Source organism: Mustela nigripes, chromosome 1 (genome assembly GCF_022355385.1).
Source record: "Mustela nigripes isolate SB6536 chromosome 1, MUSNIG.SB6536, whole genome shotgun sequence".
Taxonomy (NCBI): Eukaryota; Metazoa; Chordata; class Mammalia; order Carnivora; family Mustelidae; genus Mustela; species Mustela nigripes.
The window spans coordinates 33,890,547-33,907,714 of record NC_081557.1 but is presented as its reverse complement, the minus strand read 5'-3'; the positions used below and the strand labels follow the sequence as shown (position 1 = coordinate 33,907,714).

Genomic DNA, 17,168 nt, shown 5'->3' with positions numbered 1-17,168 from the left:
GGAGACAGGAGCTGATGTGCTAACAAAACCAACCCTAAGATCTCTGGCCCCGGGAACTAACCATTCTGAATGAACTCGGCTTTTTCACGGTAAGCCCAGACATTGGGCCTGCACAGGGAATCCAAACCTACAATAGTTCCTTGCATTTCTTTCACTACTTCTTTTTCTGTGTTCCTGCAGCGGGGTAAGAGAGAGACCATGCTTCGTCTGGCGTCTGATTCTGAGTCTGAATTCTGACATGCCCAGGACCACGCAAGCAGGGATCCACCAAGGTGCCTGGGTCTCAGTCAGAGCCTCGGGGTCCCAGCAAGCCAGAAGGCAACAAAGGACCACAAGTCATTCTCTTGGCCTGCTTGGGGATGGCCCACTCTTCTGAGTCTCCCCTTTTCCTGTCATTCACCTGCAGCCATGGAAAGGAAGAAAGGAGCCAAAGGAAATGAGCTCCTACTGTATGTCGAGAACTTTTACATGCATATTCTGATGTGGTAAGTTAATCCTCACAAATGTGGTGAACAGTAAGAGCCTTTATTCTCATTTTATAATGAAGAAAACTTCATTTTAAAGAAATTAAATGACCTGGGGAAAATCACTACATAGTAAGAGGTGAAAGAAATTCAAATCCGGTTTTGTTAGATTCTGAAATCTGTATTTCTATTTACCATATCAAAAGACTTAGAATGACTGAGTGCACAGGAAGAATTCTGGAAATTACTTGGATATACAGAGTGGTAGTTAAGCCCATTTGTTCCCTCCTCCGGCTTACTAAGCACCTCCTCTGTGCCCAACATGTGTGGGATGCCAGCGACACAGAGGAGGCGAGATATGGCCCCTGCTCCTGAGAGGGTCACAATATAGTGAGGGTGGCTCTCTGGGGAAAAAGGCTAAGACAATATCAGGAAACTGAGCAAGAGAAAGAAGGCAGAGGATTCAAAAACATCAGAACCAGATGGGGTTCTTGGAAGACAGCTACTCAAAACCTGGCTGCATCACCTGGAATCACCTAGAAGATTATTAGAACTAAAAATTTCTAAGTATTCAATTCCCAGATCTATACAAATGTACAAGTGGGTCCAAGAATCGGTACATTTCACCATTATCCTAAGTGGTTTGGCAGAACTGGCTCCCAGTCCAGGTGAATAAACCACGAATCCATCCCCTTTGCTTGGCAGGTATGACAGCAGATGGGCAAAAAGGGAACACGACTAACCCAAGGACACATGAGAGTCCATGCTTCAGACTCAGGTCTCCAGCTCCAAAATTCCAAATGATTTACTTGTAAGCATTACGCATGCATTGATAAATGTACAGAGGACGTATCTTACGCACATGTACTTGGTAGTTCTTTCAGGACAACTTTATGTGCCTTCTGGAAAAATAGTTTTTATAAAAGCGCAGTGTGGAAAATAACACAGATCAATGTAGAAGACTAAAATAGACATAGAGAATGGGTAGAGGTTTTCATAATCAAAAACAGTTTTCTCTGCCCTCTCCTACCTCTGACCACCTCCATCCTAGGGGAGCACTATAGGGCAATAAACTTAATTAATTAAGGACAGCACTTCAAGGTACGGGTTCCCAGACTGCAATGAAAGGAAGGCAACATTCAAACAAGGACTTTGGGTTGGCTAAAGCCTTGCTACGCCTACAGCACCTTTCTCCACCCAGGAGGGGACGTCCTGGTCACTGAAAAAGTGCTGAGCCGCCTGCTCCTGACTTCTCCACAGGCAGCTCAATCCCCTTGCCTCCCAAGAATATCAGAGTGACCCTTGTCCTTCCAGCCTTAGATTCCTTCCACTGGAAACATGTAGGTGACAGGCAAAGGTCAGAGGTACAGAGGTTCCAAGGCTTGCGGGGAAGCAGGCCCTTCGGCAGGTGTGAGCTCACTGAGCTGCTGCTCACCGGCCACTGCTGCTGGGTCTCCTTCTTTTTCAGTTCCACAGAGGCTTGCCTAGACTGCTTGCTGGAGCACTCTGACAGCAAACTCAGCAGGCTCTGCCTCAATTTCCTCACATCCTGCTTTTGGGTAGTCTCGCTGGATTTCAATCCCGTTTGCCAATATGCGTGTCATCCTTGCGCAAGGGCTCTGCTGACCTTCTCTGTATCATCCCAATGTTAGTGTATGTGCTGCCGAAGCGAGCACCCACTTCCATCACCTTCTGAGGCCCAGCTACCAGAAACTACTCCTTCCTCTTCCGCTCACAAGCCCCAGGCTCTGAGGCTGGTAAGGGAGTCCAGAAGCGGTGGTTAGAGTGCTAGGTAGGAGAGACTCTGCAGAGCTCAGCGTTGGAGAAGCTAAATGCAGAAAGGCTTCCAAGGAGTGGGGGCAACAGCAGTGCTGGGTGGGAAGGGGCCTCAGGAGGAGTGGAGGAGACAAGGGCTCAGCTCACTGGCCTCCCCACCCGGGCTCTGTCACTGATATGCCAGGCAAGTCACAGCCTTCTTTTAGCCTCATTTTTCTCATCTGCAAGTGAGGAAATTGAATTAGCTTGTGTCCATGGTTCCCATCCAGATTCTGAAATTCTATTTTTTTCTTTTTTGGCATTGGATGCAAATGACTAAGATTGACACTATGACTCAATAATAAATGTTTATAACCCAGAACTACAGATTCTGCAATCTTAGAGATAGAAAAGAGTGACCGATCCAGTTTTTTTCTTTCCTACCCATTTGATGATAAGAAAATTGAGGCCCAGAGAGAAACTATAAATTCTCTGAGGGTTGGGACTACCTGTCTCATTCCCCACTGCATGCCTGGTACATTTTCCAAATGTTTGTTGAATGAATGAATAAATGAACGAATGAATGAATGAATGAACAAATAACCTCCCTCCAAAGTCACCCGGCCTGAAGGCAGGAGAAATATCCTCACTCCTTGCCTAGAGGGAGGGAGCGGGATAAGACAGAAGCCTCAGGCTGCTTCTGGCCCTTGAAGGTATGGTGCTCTCCAGCTGGAGAGCCCGAAGAGAGCCAGGAACAAATTCTCAAGGCTGGTGGTGCCAGCGGCGGTTGGCCACAAAGAGGGCTTCTGCTAGAGTCCTCCGTGCTGTGCATAATGAATCATGATATGTCAATTACTACATTCTGTTAACAAGCTCTGGTCCGCTTGTGCATCGCCAATGAGTGCCCCGCAATTTGCCACAGATCTGTGGCAGAGCAAGTGTGGCAGAGGATTCTGAGATACTCCAGGCCCGGGGAAATCAGGTGGTTGGTTTGGTTTTGGCAACGAATGCCCTCAGTGATTGGGCAGCAGTATGCAGGGATGTACGTACTCCTTTCTAGGGAACAGGTCTGTGTCCTGGAGGGAAAAGGATGTCTGTCTGACTCAGCTAAGTCCAGCAGGAGGAAGGCATCTCTGTACTATTTTGTCTGAAGTACTGAACAATATGGGGCAGGGGTAGAGTGGGAATTAAAAAATCACCCCAAGCATGGTTTGATGGCTTGGTCATCTATCATCAGCTCTGAAGTCACAAACAGGATTCAAAATCTGGCTCTCCTACTTATGAACTCTGTGACCTTGGGTAAGTCTCTTCATTTTGCTGTGACTCAGTTTCCGCATCTACAAATGGGGGATAATCATATCTACTTTGCAGGGTATTTGCAAGGACTACATGAGATAATGCATATCCAACCCAGAATAGCAGCTGGCACATAGCAGGTGGGCAATTCATAAGCCTCCTACCATGTTCGAGATGTTTTCCGAAGGGATTCTACTCTCTGGAGGAAGACTGGGACTGGGACCCTAGGTTATCCCAGACAAGTGTGTTCAGACGTGTATGTGTACCTCTCCGCCCCCCACCCCCCAGTGGCTCCACAGTGACGACTGCCACCACAGTCATGTGAGGACGTCAGATGTGCCTTCCTCACCTCCACACTGGCCGTGAGAGAAGTGAAGAAGCCTCCCAGTGAGAGGGGAGGCTGCTCATTGCTCAGGCGGCACCGCTGCAGCCCCTGACCTACTTTCCTACTAAAAATAGCCCCTCTTAGGTCACTGCCGCAAATTGAATTCCACTGCTTCACTGCACCCTGGAAGCAGGTGGGTGGGCGGCAGAGCACAGTTGGTGAGCCTGAGCCTCCGCCTCTGTGGCACACGGCTGCCCACAATGCCGGCTAATCCCACACATCTGCGCGCGGGGGCTGGGGCTCCAGTGCCCACCCCACTCTGGTCGGCATGGCTGCACACAGCAGGGCTGCACCAGACCCATGGTGGGGGTTTTGTGGGCGCAGGCAGGGAGAGAAGGGGTGGAAACAGAGGTCCCAGTTCCTGGGCTTACGGCGCTAGAACTCCATTCAGCTATGAGCTCCTGCGTTCTTGTTACTTCACCTTGAACAAGACACTTAACTTTTCTTTGCCTCAGTCTCCTCATCTGTAAAACAGGGATACTACAACTGACCTTGAGGTATTAGACAGCTAAGAAACGCTGTATGTAGAGCAGTCGTTGGCAAAGAATAGGTGCTCGATAATGAAGCGATGGCTGTTATTATCCGCTGTCTGGCCCACTGCTCTGCAGTGCCCTCGTGCTGAAGCCTCTGATGGCAGCAGGGGTGAGGGCCAGAGGACTCTGAGAGCCAGACAGAGTTGAGGCTGAAAGCACCTTAGAGGCAGTTAGGTCAAGGCTTCACACACATGGCTAAGCATCACAGTACCAAAGTGGCTTGTGAGCACTACTGATTCCCGGGGCACCTCCCAGGGCTCAGTCAGTTAAGCATCTGACTCTTGATTTCAGCTCGGATCATGAGATCCTGTCCGACATCGGGCTCCATGCTCAGCTGGGAGTCTGCTTGGGATTCTCTCTCTCACTCTCTCTCCCTCTGCCCCTCCCCACTATGCTCTCTCTCTCTCTGATAAATAAATAAATCTCTAAACAAACAAATAAACAAACAAACTAATGCTGATTCCAGGTCTTTGCCCTGGATTTTGGGATTTAGAACACCTGTTCAGGGACATGGGAATCTGCATTTTAATAAGCTTTCCAGGTATCTGTGGTGCACTGCCAGGTTTGAGAACCTTTGAGCTAAGCCAATGACCTCCTTAAAAATAAATGGGTAAATGAATTACTGTTATTTGTCCTCCATTATAAGGATATTGAATGGTCATTATAAAATATGCGTAAAATATGGAAAAGCAAAAAGTGAAAAACAATTCAACCAACTTGTATCGAGTACCCATTAAATGCCAGGCCCTCTGCTAAGCAGTGGGGATTTGATAACACAGTTCTGACCAGGACGCCTGGGTGGCTCAGTTGGTTCAGTGTCTGCCTTCAGCTCAGGTAATGATCCCAGAGTACTGGAATCAAGTCCCATATTGGGCTCCTTGCTGAGCAGGGAGCCTATTTCTCCCTCTGTCGCTCCCCCTGCTTGTGCTCTCTCTCTCTGACAAATAAATTAATAAAATCTTAAAACACACACACACACACACACACTTCTGACCCTCAAGGGGCATCCAGTCTATGTGTAGAGACAAAAACAGACACGGAAGAGTCTTCTAACAAAATGTACAGAAACAGAGATGACGGCGCAATTTACTTTTTCTAGGAAGTCAGGGAAATCTAAAGCTGGCCTGGAAGGAGAGTTAAGTATTCATATGCTGGCCAAGGGAGGAAAGGGCGTTTCAGAAGGAATGAACAGGACATACAAAAGCATACACAGTGTTTGCTGGGAAAATGTCCTAAGGTCACCTTATATGGCAAATGGTGGCATAGGGGTAGCTAGTGTGAGTGACCGTGGCCAGATCATGAAGGACCCCGGACGACATTAACAATGTCGCCTACACTGGGAAGTATGATTTTTCCCACTACAGTTTTGTTTTTAATAGATGCCTTTTTGGTTTCATTCTTATATGGCCAATGCTGGTACTCTTAGTAAATACTGCAATTAGTCAAGGAGATGAACCATAATTTATCCAATCCCAATTATCAGACATTTAGGCAGCTTCTAGTTTCACTAAATTCACAAACACAACAATAAACCTCTTTAACCATAAAGCTGCTTCTGTATTTAAGGTCTTTCCTTAGGAGACAATTCCAGGATATGAATTCATAAATGAAAGTGAATGGGCATCTTCAAGGCTCTTGATTAATAGTTCCAAAGGACTTTCCAAAAGTGGTCTGTTTTTGTAAATGAGGAGATAAGGCCCCCCAAAATTATATGTTTTGTCCAAGTCACACTGCTGAATGGGGGTGGAACCAAGAGCAATACCTGAGCCTCCTAACTCCTGGCCCAGTGTTCTTTCTTCTACGTCACGTTGCTTTCCCATAGATAAGGGCTGAAAGAAACAAGATCTACTTAGCCAATGTCTGTGATAATGTCTAACTAAGGATTTTAGGTTTGCAGCATACATCAGTAGGATACTAGAGTAATAGGTACAGATTTATGCATAAAAACACATGTGAAGATCTATAAGGAAAGGTTTTTTCCTAAACTTATCATGTATGCTCCCCCTGCAATTACAGTTTCTGTTCTAACCAAGCCAAGCATATCTTATACTGTCTTACCTCTGTACCTTTGGTCCATGAAATGTTTCCTGTTCACCTCTTCAAATTCTATGCACTTTTTAAAAAGACAGACCTACATGATCCAAAAAGCATCTCCAGACTGTGGGCCATCACCATCTTGGCACCCATTTATGATACTCATTCTATTGCTTTGTAGCACCTTTGATACTGATGTGAAATTATTTAAGTTTAACTACAAAATAAAAGTCTGTCTCAGGCCTCTGTTATTGAAGCAAAACACCACCCCCCACAAAGTGAATGAGAAGAGATTTACTTCAAAAAGGCACTTCTGGAGTTTGATGGCCTCAAGACAGATCAGTCTCATACCTAGTACCTCCCGTAACACTATAGCAGACAGACATCTTGGTAGATTGGAAAGGATCGGAAAAGCAATAGTGCCATGTGTTAAGGACCTATCCTCACCAGGCACAGTGCCAGCTGCTTCACATACATTACTTAGAACAACCTTAAAATAATTCCAGCAAGTGAAATAATCATTCTTGCCATTTTACAGATGAGTAATGGTGGGACCTGTAAGACTGAATAACTTGTTCAAAGGTCAACACCATTAGAAAGTGTCAAAACTGGGATTTAAACTCAAGTATGTCTGACTCGAAGAACCTGTTTTTTTTTTTTTTTTTTTTTCTGCTTTACTACACTGTCTCGGCAAATGTCATTTCAATTCTGGCTGTGCTGTGATCAAGCTCTGTGGTCCCCAGCGAGGATTCGTGCTGAGTCCTAGCTTTCTCACCTGTGACATGGGGATAATTATCTTCCGGCCCTGCCCTCACTCCCAACAGACACACACACACACACAGCTGTTGCCATGACTGAATGTTAAGAGTGTCAGAGATCCAGACAGACATACAATTAGAGTCGTGAACATTACAACGGGTCATTATGACAAATGACTGGAGACCCTGCCAAGATGTGTCATTCAAGAAGGATTAAATGACGCTCACTAGACAGCTTCTCCTAGCTCCAGAAAGTGATTTGCTGCAATGCATTTTATAATGATCTGCAACAAGACCTGAAACTAAGAAGTTAATACTCAGAAAATCCATTAGCCAAAACACTGCATTCGTGGAGCCTCTAGGGAATCACGGTTTCCCAGGACATTTCCTTGCTCCATCATTTATATATATGTATTTGTACACAAACCTGTGTAGGCACACATGCATGTCTGTTACCAGCAGCCCGTTTCTAGAAAGCAGGATTCAGCAGAAGGAAGGCTGGGCTCAGGCTCCACCACCAGGGGGCCAGTTATAAATGGGTTTGGGGCATTAATTTCCGTTTTGCAGAGGCTTCTGGTACAATGCCAGGAGACCCGGCTGAGGTGTCAGGAGAGCTGGTTTATAATCCAGATTTTGTAGCTTACTATTGTATAACATTGGGCAAGATCCATGACCTCTCAATCTCCGTTTTCTTTCGCAGAACAGGGGTAATGCCTTATCTTACACAAATGAATTAACCCCCTGGACTGCCGTTTGCTCTGCTCTAAGACCAATGCCCCAGGTACCATGTGTCATGGGCTCACTGTGTGCCCAGCCCTGTGCCGAGGCTCTGCAAGCATTCTTTCACTCATCCTCACCGTCCCAAAGGACGGGACTACTATCTCCGTCCCACAGATGCAGAAGCCTACACTCAGAAGTGCTCAGGAATCCGCTCCAGGCGACCCAGTGTTTGGCTGTGGAGTTAGGATTCAAACCCTCCTCTCTTTGATTTGAAATCCTCTGCTCTTCACCACCAAACCAAATTCCTGCTCACCAGGGAGCTGTTGCGGGTGACATGCAATAATTTATTACTATAGTATGTGCATTTTGAGAATGGAGGGGAGGGACAGGAACTGCCAGAAAAACATTTACTGCTGCACTCCCCAAATTCATGAAGTCAGCCGCACGGTGAACATGGGTCGGGGTGATGGATGAAATCCTCCCAGGCTGGAACAGCTGGAGAGCTGAAGGCCAGTTTGGCAGTGAGAGAGCCTTGCTGAAGACCAGGACAAAGCACTCATGTCTGAGCAAAAGCAGGGCTTCCTCGAAGCTCATGATGTCCAAGGCAACCGTGCTGGACATGGAGGAGGAGGAAGGTGTGACTGTGAAGGCAGGATATCCCCTCCTCACCCTGACCCCGCCCCAATTCTTACACTGAAAGGATGAAGGGACACTTGAGGCAGACACCACATTTATAAACCTTAGGCAGCATCGAGCTAAAAATAGAGCTGTGAGTCAAGTGTCTATTACTGAGTCTTCTGCCTCTGCACTCTGGAAACCAGACCGTTTCACTCCTCATCAACCCCACCATCCCCAGGCGCTCATTGCCACAACTCGGAGACGCAGGGAGGTAAGCCTTACTGGGAGTCTAATGAGCACTGGCTATGATGCTGGGCCCTTTGTAATCTTCTCTGAGCTGCATGATGACCCTGTGAGGCAGGTCTTATCACTCCCATTTTATAGATGAGGACACTGAGGCTTGGGTTGGCGTGAGGATTTTCCCAGGGACACTTGGCTTATAAGAGGTGATGCTGGGAACAGACCCCAGCTGAGTCTGGGTCTGGAACACCTGCTCTTTCAAATACACATGCCTGCTACATGTGTAGCAGAAAGAAGTTGAGCTTCACTTAAGTCTAGAGACTGAAGAAAGCAACAGTGCTATCTAATTCACGTTATGGCTCTGGAAGGACGCAGCAAAGCAGCCATCTGAATGATTCACTCCTGTGACTGACAAGAAGACTCCCCTTGGTTATAACTTCAGCAACTGCTCAGTCTGTGTGGCCACCCCACACCCTCCAGCTGGCTCAGGGAGGTGGAATTAATTATGTAACAATTTTGGTGGCCTCCTGCTTCAACACATGATCTTTGGAGACTTTTAAGGGGTAAGAACACCATAAATCATAATGAAGGACAAGAGGAGTCAGGGTCAGGGGAAGATAACAGAAGAGGATTTTCTGAAAACCAGGGTAGTTGGTACAAAGGCAACAGGATAACCCCCAAAGTTTATGAAAACACTTTTTTAGAAATTTCTTCATCCAATGCTCATAACACCCTGGGAGGTAAGTGTCAGAATCTGCATTTTGTAGGTGATGAAAATGTGGTTCCAAAAGGTTATGGTCTAAGGTCCCAGGTCAGACAGAGGCTGGACAAGAACCTACATCTCCTAATTCCCAGCCAGGGCTTCCCCCAACCCACCCACTCCTTGAATTGTAAAGACAGAAATCTGTGAGTCCTGTAAAAGAAAAACCCTGTAGTCTCGCTCCCCTGAATGACAGGAACAGCGAGGGTCAGGGCCAGCGAGAAACAGCATAATGTCCAAAAGTCTAAGCATGGGAATCAGAACTTTTTTCAAATCCCACCTTATTTATTTATTCAAGTCCCACAGCAATTGTGTGACCCTGGGCAAGTTCCTCAATCTCCCTGCCTTGACTTCCCCACTTGCTGTGGTGGTTTTTCAAGATTTATTTATTTGAAAGAGAGAGAGAGTAGGAGGGGAGGCAGAGGGAGAGAATCTTCAAGCAGAGCCCCTGCAGAACGTGGAGCCCAGTGTGGGGCTTGATCTCACCACCCTGAGATCAGGACCTGAGCCAAAACCAAGAGCGGGACACTCAACCAACTAAGCCACCCAGGCGCCCCTCGATTTCCCCACTTCTAAAATGTGGCTAATAATAGTACCTATCTCACATATCAATTAAATCAAAAAGAAAAACAAACAATATATGCCCAGTGCCTGGCACTAAGGCAAATACCTGGTGGGTTAATTGTCACTGTTCTCATCATTATCATCATGAAGGAAGGTGCCCAGCACACTGCTTGGCCAACAGGCCCACACTGCTCAGAGAATACTGTCCCCTCTTCTTCTCCATGTTCTCACTCCTCCCAGGGCAGAAACTCCCCATCCATTAGCTGCAGACCTATTGAGGGGAGGTCGAGGGTTGGAAAGTGGGAGAACAAAAGATGTTCTTCCAGGCAGCCTGACTGGGCTGGCCTTGTTTTGTGGGGCAGTGAGCTGCTACATGAAGTCATTAATCCTACTTCGTGTGATGTGCTTTCAGGTCACTCCCCAGGCATTAGCGATTCCATCTGGGATTTTCCTCAAGGAGACACAATCCTCATGTGTATGGGCTCCTACTGAGGACGAAAACCTCACACTGGCTTCTCAACATCTAGGGAGAAAGTCTTGCAGGCTGAGCAGATCCCTGCAAAACATGGACAAGAAAGCTGTCCCTGCCCATGACTAGACTATTGCAGTGGCAGGAATAATCACAGGATGGTCACATTGATGTAACAATATCAAACGTAAGATGACACCATACCCTAGAGCAGGGCCACTCGGCAAAAACACTATCCGTATAGACATGAAGGAAAAACGACTCAAATAGCCCTGCTTCACTCACCTTTCTCTACAGAAACTGCCTGACCTCTCCAAAGAGGTAGAAGTCTCCATCCCAATCTCCTACTAGGTAGTTCTATTTGGATGTTCCACAGCCATCGCACACTCAGTTAAGTTAAAAAATACACCCATCACCTTGCCTCTAGCTGGCTCTTTCCACTTTCCATGTATTGCCCTTCTTGGTCAATGACGGCGCATCCACCCAGTCTACCGAGCAGGTCACCGGATACCAGCCACCCATCCTGCCCGTTCCTCTCCTTCCTTTCTCAAGCATGTTCAGAATGGATCACTGAATCCCAATAAGCTGAGCTCCGACTTTCAAATCTCTTCTTACTTTCTATCTCAGTTTCTCAGTTTGCTGCTACTCATTTCAGGTCCTCATCACCCTTCCCTTAAGGTAATGCTTTGGCTTCTCATCTCTCTGCTTCCAGACCCTCTCCCTTTCAATTTAAAACCCTCCTGTCCCCAGAACGATTTAAAATGCAAACTGAACCATGTAACAGTCTGTTTTATCTGGCATGTGTATCCAGTTATCCAATCAAACACTAACTTAGATGATGCTGTGAAGAAATTTAGTAGATGTATAATAAATTGGCTTTATGGAGAAATTCTTCTGGATGATTTGCGTGGGCCTGATCCAATCAGTTGAAAGGCCTTAAGAAGAAGAGACCCCTTTTGCTGTTTATCTTCAGGATGGCTCCACTGCTTGACCCACTGACAGTTTAAAGGCAAAAGAGTCATCAAGTTCATCTTCTCCCCTCTGCCCACATTTCTGCTGCCACGGCTGGCTCCTTGGCCTTGACCTCACTGCAAGCTTACCAGGAATCCAGAGGCAGTTAACATCCAACACTCAGAACTTCTACCATTAGACCTGCCCTTATATTTATACCCAGTTAAACATTACTTTGTTGGCTTCAGCTCACATTTCAACAATCGTTTTTTCCTAATTTTGTTATTCTTGACATACCCTCCCAGTTTTCTGATATCTCAGAGAGTGGAACACTCATTCTTCTCTGCCTTCATGGGGATAGTCTGAGGCTGGAAACCTTGACAGCCATTAGAGATCCCTCTGCAGCTCTTATCAATCTACCACCGAATAATTTGGGAGAACATCACCCACTAATAGTGAATCTACCACATTGGATATCTAGCCCCTTACAATGTAGAGTAGCCAGGACAATGCTCTTCTCCTTGAGCAAGTTACTTAACCTCTCTGTGCCTTAGTTTCCCTATCTGTGAAACAAGCATAGTAACAGTACCTACCTTATGTTTAACGCAAGAATCAATCAATAATGCACACAAAATGTGCATTATTGCACATTTATAAAATGTATACCTGGTCCATGCATAAAACCATACATGGTCCATAGTAAGCACCAATAATATCAGCTATTACTGTTAATATGGCCAATAAATATTCAAGAGTTGGTAATTTACTGTGTTGGCTTATTTTCCTTTACCTTCCCCAAACCTGAGTTATTGAAGTCTTTTACTTTTTTTTTTTTTAATAACTGTAATTAAGTTCATATAGCAGCCCCTGAAAGAGCCTCAAATTTGGGGGAATGAAAGGAAACAGGTCTACTTCCTGTACTGCACTGGGCCGCATGTGCTAAGAACCTGTGACCTGCTACATAGGAGGGAAACGGAGGACATGATGGGTCTACCCAGGGATGAGCAGCAGTGAAGTCAATGGCTCCCCATGCCACAGATGCCAGGTCACTGTAACAAGGGTGGGACCTTTGGAGCTCACCTCCAATGTTGCTGAAACTCTGTTTCCAAATAGGTGTGATGATGCCAGCTGGAGCCAAGATTCAGGGGCTATTATCCTAGGCTGAGCCTCTGACTTGCTGTGTGACTTTAGGCAAATCATTTCCTTGCATAAGCCTGCATTTCCTCTTTTGTGGCGATCAGGCCCTCTCTGAAGTCTCCTCTACTTTTAAGGTATGTGGTTCTATGACCCCAGGTCTCTTCTTAGATTAGAGCACCTAAAATTCTGCTCCCCTCCCTCAGGAAGGCAGGCCCCTCCCACAGTAGACACCGATAAACATTGGCCATCCACTCCATCTGGAAAATTAAGCTTTTAAAATGCATTTGTCCAAGAGTCCCTATCATTTTACATGGGTTTTTTTTTTGTTGTTGTTTGCCTTTTGTTATGTATTGCCATTTGTTGAATCTTCCTACAAGTCAATTCCCAACTGATGGAAATAAATTATCTTCATATGTAGAATTCTTCTTCTAAGAGGTGCTGCCTGAATAAAATGGACAGACTCACATAACTCACAAAACCCACCATTGCAAAGGCCCCGGTTTGGAGGTTTCTGGTCTGGGTGGCTTACCTTCCATCAACTCAAGGCCTGCCTTGCAGGCTCTGGGCCACTTTGGGGCCACTTCCTCTGACCTCTGCAGCTGTGGGCTACAAAAGCAAGCTAGGAACTTCCCACTAACCAGGGCAGACCGAGCCCAAGCTTTTATATCTATTCCCTTCCAAAGGCTCCATTTAACTGACTGGAAGAACTAAAGGAAGTATAAATCCACCAAGGAAAGGAGAACAGAAGGAGAAACAGCAGACAAGATAGCACAACACATTTCAGATGAGGAAGAGATGGAGGAGATAGCCAGCTGCAGCCCAGTGTGGGCTGAGGGACAGTAAAAATGGAACCCACTTTTCTTACAAAACTCGGGGAAGCCTCAGGACCGAGAAGTACCAAGTGCCTTTGAAAGTGGAGTAAAGACACAGCTGAAATTAGAGGGATTGGCTGAAAGCCTATGTATGGGATGGTTAGATTCTCAGACTCTCCCAACACACATAACCAGGCAATTGTTCCCTGGAGAAACTGACTCAGGGAGGCCCTCCACCCAGGAAAAAACGAGAAGCACTGGATGGTGGGAGTGACAATAAGGATGAAATTAACAGTTTCAGTGACAATCTGTGTATGAGTGATGGGACCCCAGGCCTCCTTCCTCCCTCCTGTTCCAGAAAGTCAACAGCCAGGCACATATATGCCAATGTAAGAGATTAGAAAAAAGCCCATAATACTTACCTCTGGAGGTCCACGAATGAAAAAGCTTCTCTCACTCCTCTGTCCCTCATCTTACAGGGACATCTACCAGTCAGTGAGACCTCTACATGCGCACAGAGCTTCACGTAGTGTCTCACTTTCCAACATGAACAGCTAAAGATCACCACAGTTCTACAGAGGAAAGCCTCTGCAACAGTCCAGGCCTTAGCACCTCAAAGGAGCAGCAGGGAAGAGTTTTGTGGCCTGGGACCACTGGGAAAGCTAGAGCTTTACCACCTCTCAGCCAGTAGAGGCAAGGGAAGGTTGTGGCTAGTGGAACCAGAGAGGATAGAGTTATAGAGAGGGATGTGAGGTGGCAGGACCTGTGGCAACCAAGCAGGGATCCAAGCCGGTGGAATAAACACCCTGTCCTCACCTTTTTCTGGTCCCCAGATCTCCTGCTGTGCCTCTCATTAGCCAAATCCCACCAGAAGCCAGAGGGCAAGGGAGCCTCCAGGTGCAGGCCACAGAGATCAGTCTCCTGAGGCAGGCCAGAGAGATCCATTTCCCAGGAGACACATAACAGGGTGCAAAGTACTTATGGTGGGCAACAAACAACTTTCAGTGAGTCTCCAAGAGGTAAGACAGAACCCCAGATAAAGAAAAAAGTGGACAGAGAAAGGCAGAGGGCAAAAGAAAAACATTTTTAAGACACTACAATAATATCCATTGTGAAATAATAGATGAAAAGGCTGCATTGTAATCAAGAATAGAAAATTAATTTTTGGATTGAAGAAGAAGAAAGAGTGCTTGAAAATTAAAAAAGACAGCCAAAATAAAAATTTCATTTCAAAGGTTGGAAGATCAAGTCAACTAAATTTCCCAGAAAGTGATCCAAAAAGTAAAAAGATGTCTAAGGAGAGAGAAAAACTAAGAAAATTAGAAAGTAAGTCTGGGAGTTTCAATATACAGCAAAGAAGTCCCAGAAAGTGAGAACTGAGACAAATAAGGAAAAAGCTATAAAAGACTATTTCAAGAAAAATCTCCCAGAACTGAAGGGCATAAGCCTCCAACAGAGGGTTCAGTGAGTACCAGGACAAGGAATAAAAGAACATCCACACCAAAGCACATCATCATAAAAGTTCAAAGCAATGAAGAGGAAGAGAAACTCCTAAAAATTTCAAAGAGGGGAAAACAACAACAACAACAAAAACCTCATCTCATACAAAGGAAGAGAAATTAGAAAATAAAAATTGACAGACTTCTCACCAATAACACTAGAAGCTAGAAGACAATGGAAAAACCTCCAAAAATCAGAAGGAAAGGGACTTCCAATCCCAAGTCCTACACACAACTAAACCAAGTGTGAGAACAGAATACACGTATTTTCAGAAATTCAAGGAACCAAAAAATTTATCTCCAACTACTTTTTCTCAGGGAGCTACTGGAACCTGCGCTTCACAAAGTAAGAGACCAATCTCAAGAAGGAGGAAGACAGACAGCAGATGAAACAGGGTTTAACATAGGAGAGCAGTAAAAAGAAATCATATGGTAGCAGCGGTGCAGACCTGGGGTAAGCATTTCCGCTAGAGCTAAGAGGTAGGGCTCTGGAGTGGGCAGGGGGTGGGGACATTGCTAACAGACTTGACATATCTGACCGTATGAAAAGAGTATCAAGAGGTGAAGAGGTGGGTGCCTGGGCAGCTTGGTTGGTTAAGAGTCTGGCTCTTGATTTTTGGCTCAGGTCATGCATGATCTCAGGGTCATGAGATCAAGGCCCAAGTTGGGCTCCGCACTCAGCAGGGAGTCTGCTTGAGTTTCTCATCCTCTGCCCCTCCCCCTGTTTGCATGCACTCCCATACTATCTCTCTCTAAAATAAATAAATCTTTAAAAAAGGAGGAGAGATGAAGAGGTGTTATATAGATATTTAGGGGGCATTTGGGAAGAATTAGTGGTTAGCATACAGAAAATCAAACAAAGGAAGAGGGAAAACAACAACAACAACCCCAGAGAAAGAGAAAGTCAGCATAGGAGCTCTATCATGATATGTTACTTGGCTCAGCAGTGAGAAAGGTATTTCTCACTGATCTTAATAACAGACTAATGATTTCAGTACAGTGGGAGGATGGAGAGGAAATGGGGGTGGTGGTATAAGATAATTAATTTTTATTTACATTAAAAAAATCAATAGAGGTAATTTGCTTTATTTATTTACCTATTTATTTATTTAGAGAGGGGGAGAGAGAACAAGAAAGAGTGATGGGGAGGGACAAAGAGAGAGAGAGAGAATCTTAAGCAGACTCCATGGCCAGGGCTGAGCCTGACATGGGGCTCGATCTCATGACCCTGAGATAATGATCTAAGCCAAAATTAAGAGTTGGATGCTCAACTGACTGAGCCAGCCAGGTGCCCCTAAATTTTAATTTATATTAAGAAATCAATAGATATAATTTGTTTTATTTAAAACTGTTATCTTTTTAAATTTGATTTATTTTTTTTTTATTTACTTGACAGAGATCACAAGTAGGCAGAGAGGCAGTTAGAGGGAGAGGAGGAAGCAGGCTCCTTGCTGAGCAGAGAGCCTGATGCGGGGCTCAATCCCAGGACCCTGAGATCATGACCAGAGCCGAAGGCAGAGGCTTTAACCCACTGAGCCACCCAGGCGCCCCTAAAACTGATATCTTAAATGAACATTTGGTTTATAAACACAGAGGTAAATACCTGAAAAGAATTCAAAATGCCTGGCTCTGGGAACAGGTCTTGGTGTGGGAAAAGATGAGGCAGAAACTGCTATTAAGCCTTTTAGTATTTTTTTTACTTGTTAACTACATATATGTGTGCATGTGAGTATATATATGCACACACACACACACACACTCACATACATATATACACACTATTCGTAGTAAACAGAAAGTTATCTAATAAGAGCACATGTTCCAGAGTCAGATAATCTGGTTCAAATAGTGCCACCCAGCATCAGTTGTAAGATCTTAAGACAAGATGTTTACCCTTCCCAAGTCTCATTTTTCTCATGTGTAAAACAGGACTGAAGGCTACAGTGTAAGGAAGCTACAGGAGCATGTGAGTATGTGGGAGTGTATACCAGAGCTTAGAGACTATACACGTAAGGGCTTAGCCCGGCACATGCCACACGGTAAGCTTCCGGAGGAGGCAGGAGATCACTGGCCCACGGATGGTCACATCCCCTTGACTCCATGTCAAGAGTGAAGTCTAGACCCTCTCTACTCCCACACATGCCCCACCAGGCCATATGCAAAGTGAGGGCAG

At 45.6% G+C, this 17,168-nt stretch overlaps 1 protein-coding gene and 1 non-coding gene across 8 annotated transcripts in view; both read right to left on the bottom strand.

Annotated features, from left to right (window-relative positions):
• SERGEF (secretion regulating guanine nucleotide exchange factor) overlaps positions 1-17,168 on the bottom strand; it is a 219,146-nt gene that overhangs the window by 52,891 nt on the left and 149,087 nt on the right. The window lies entirely within an intron of this gene.
• Positions 2,033-2,140, bottom strand: LOC132009449 (U6 spliceosomal RNA). The gene has a single exon (XR_009401933.1). It is a non-coding gene; the product is annotated as a U6 spliceosomal RNA (small nuclear RNA).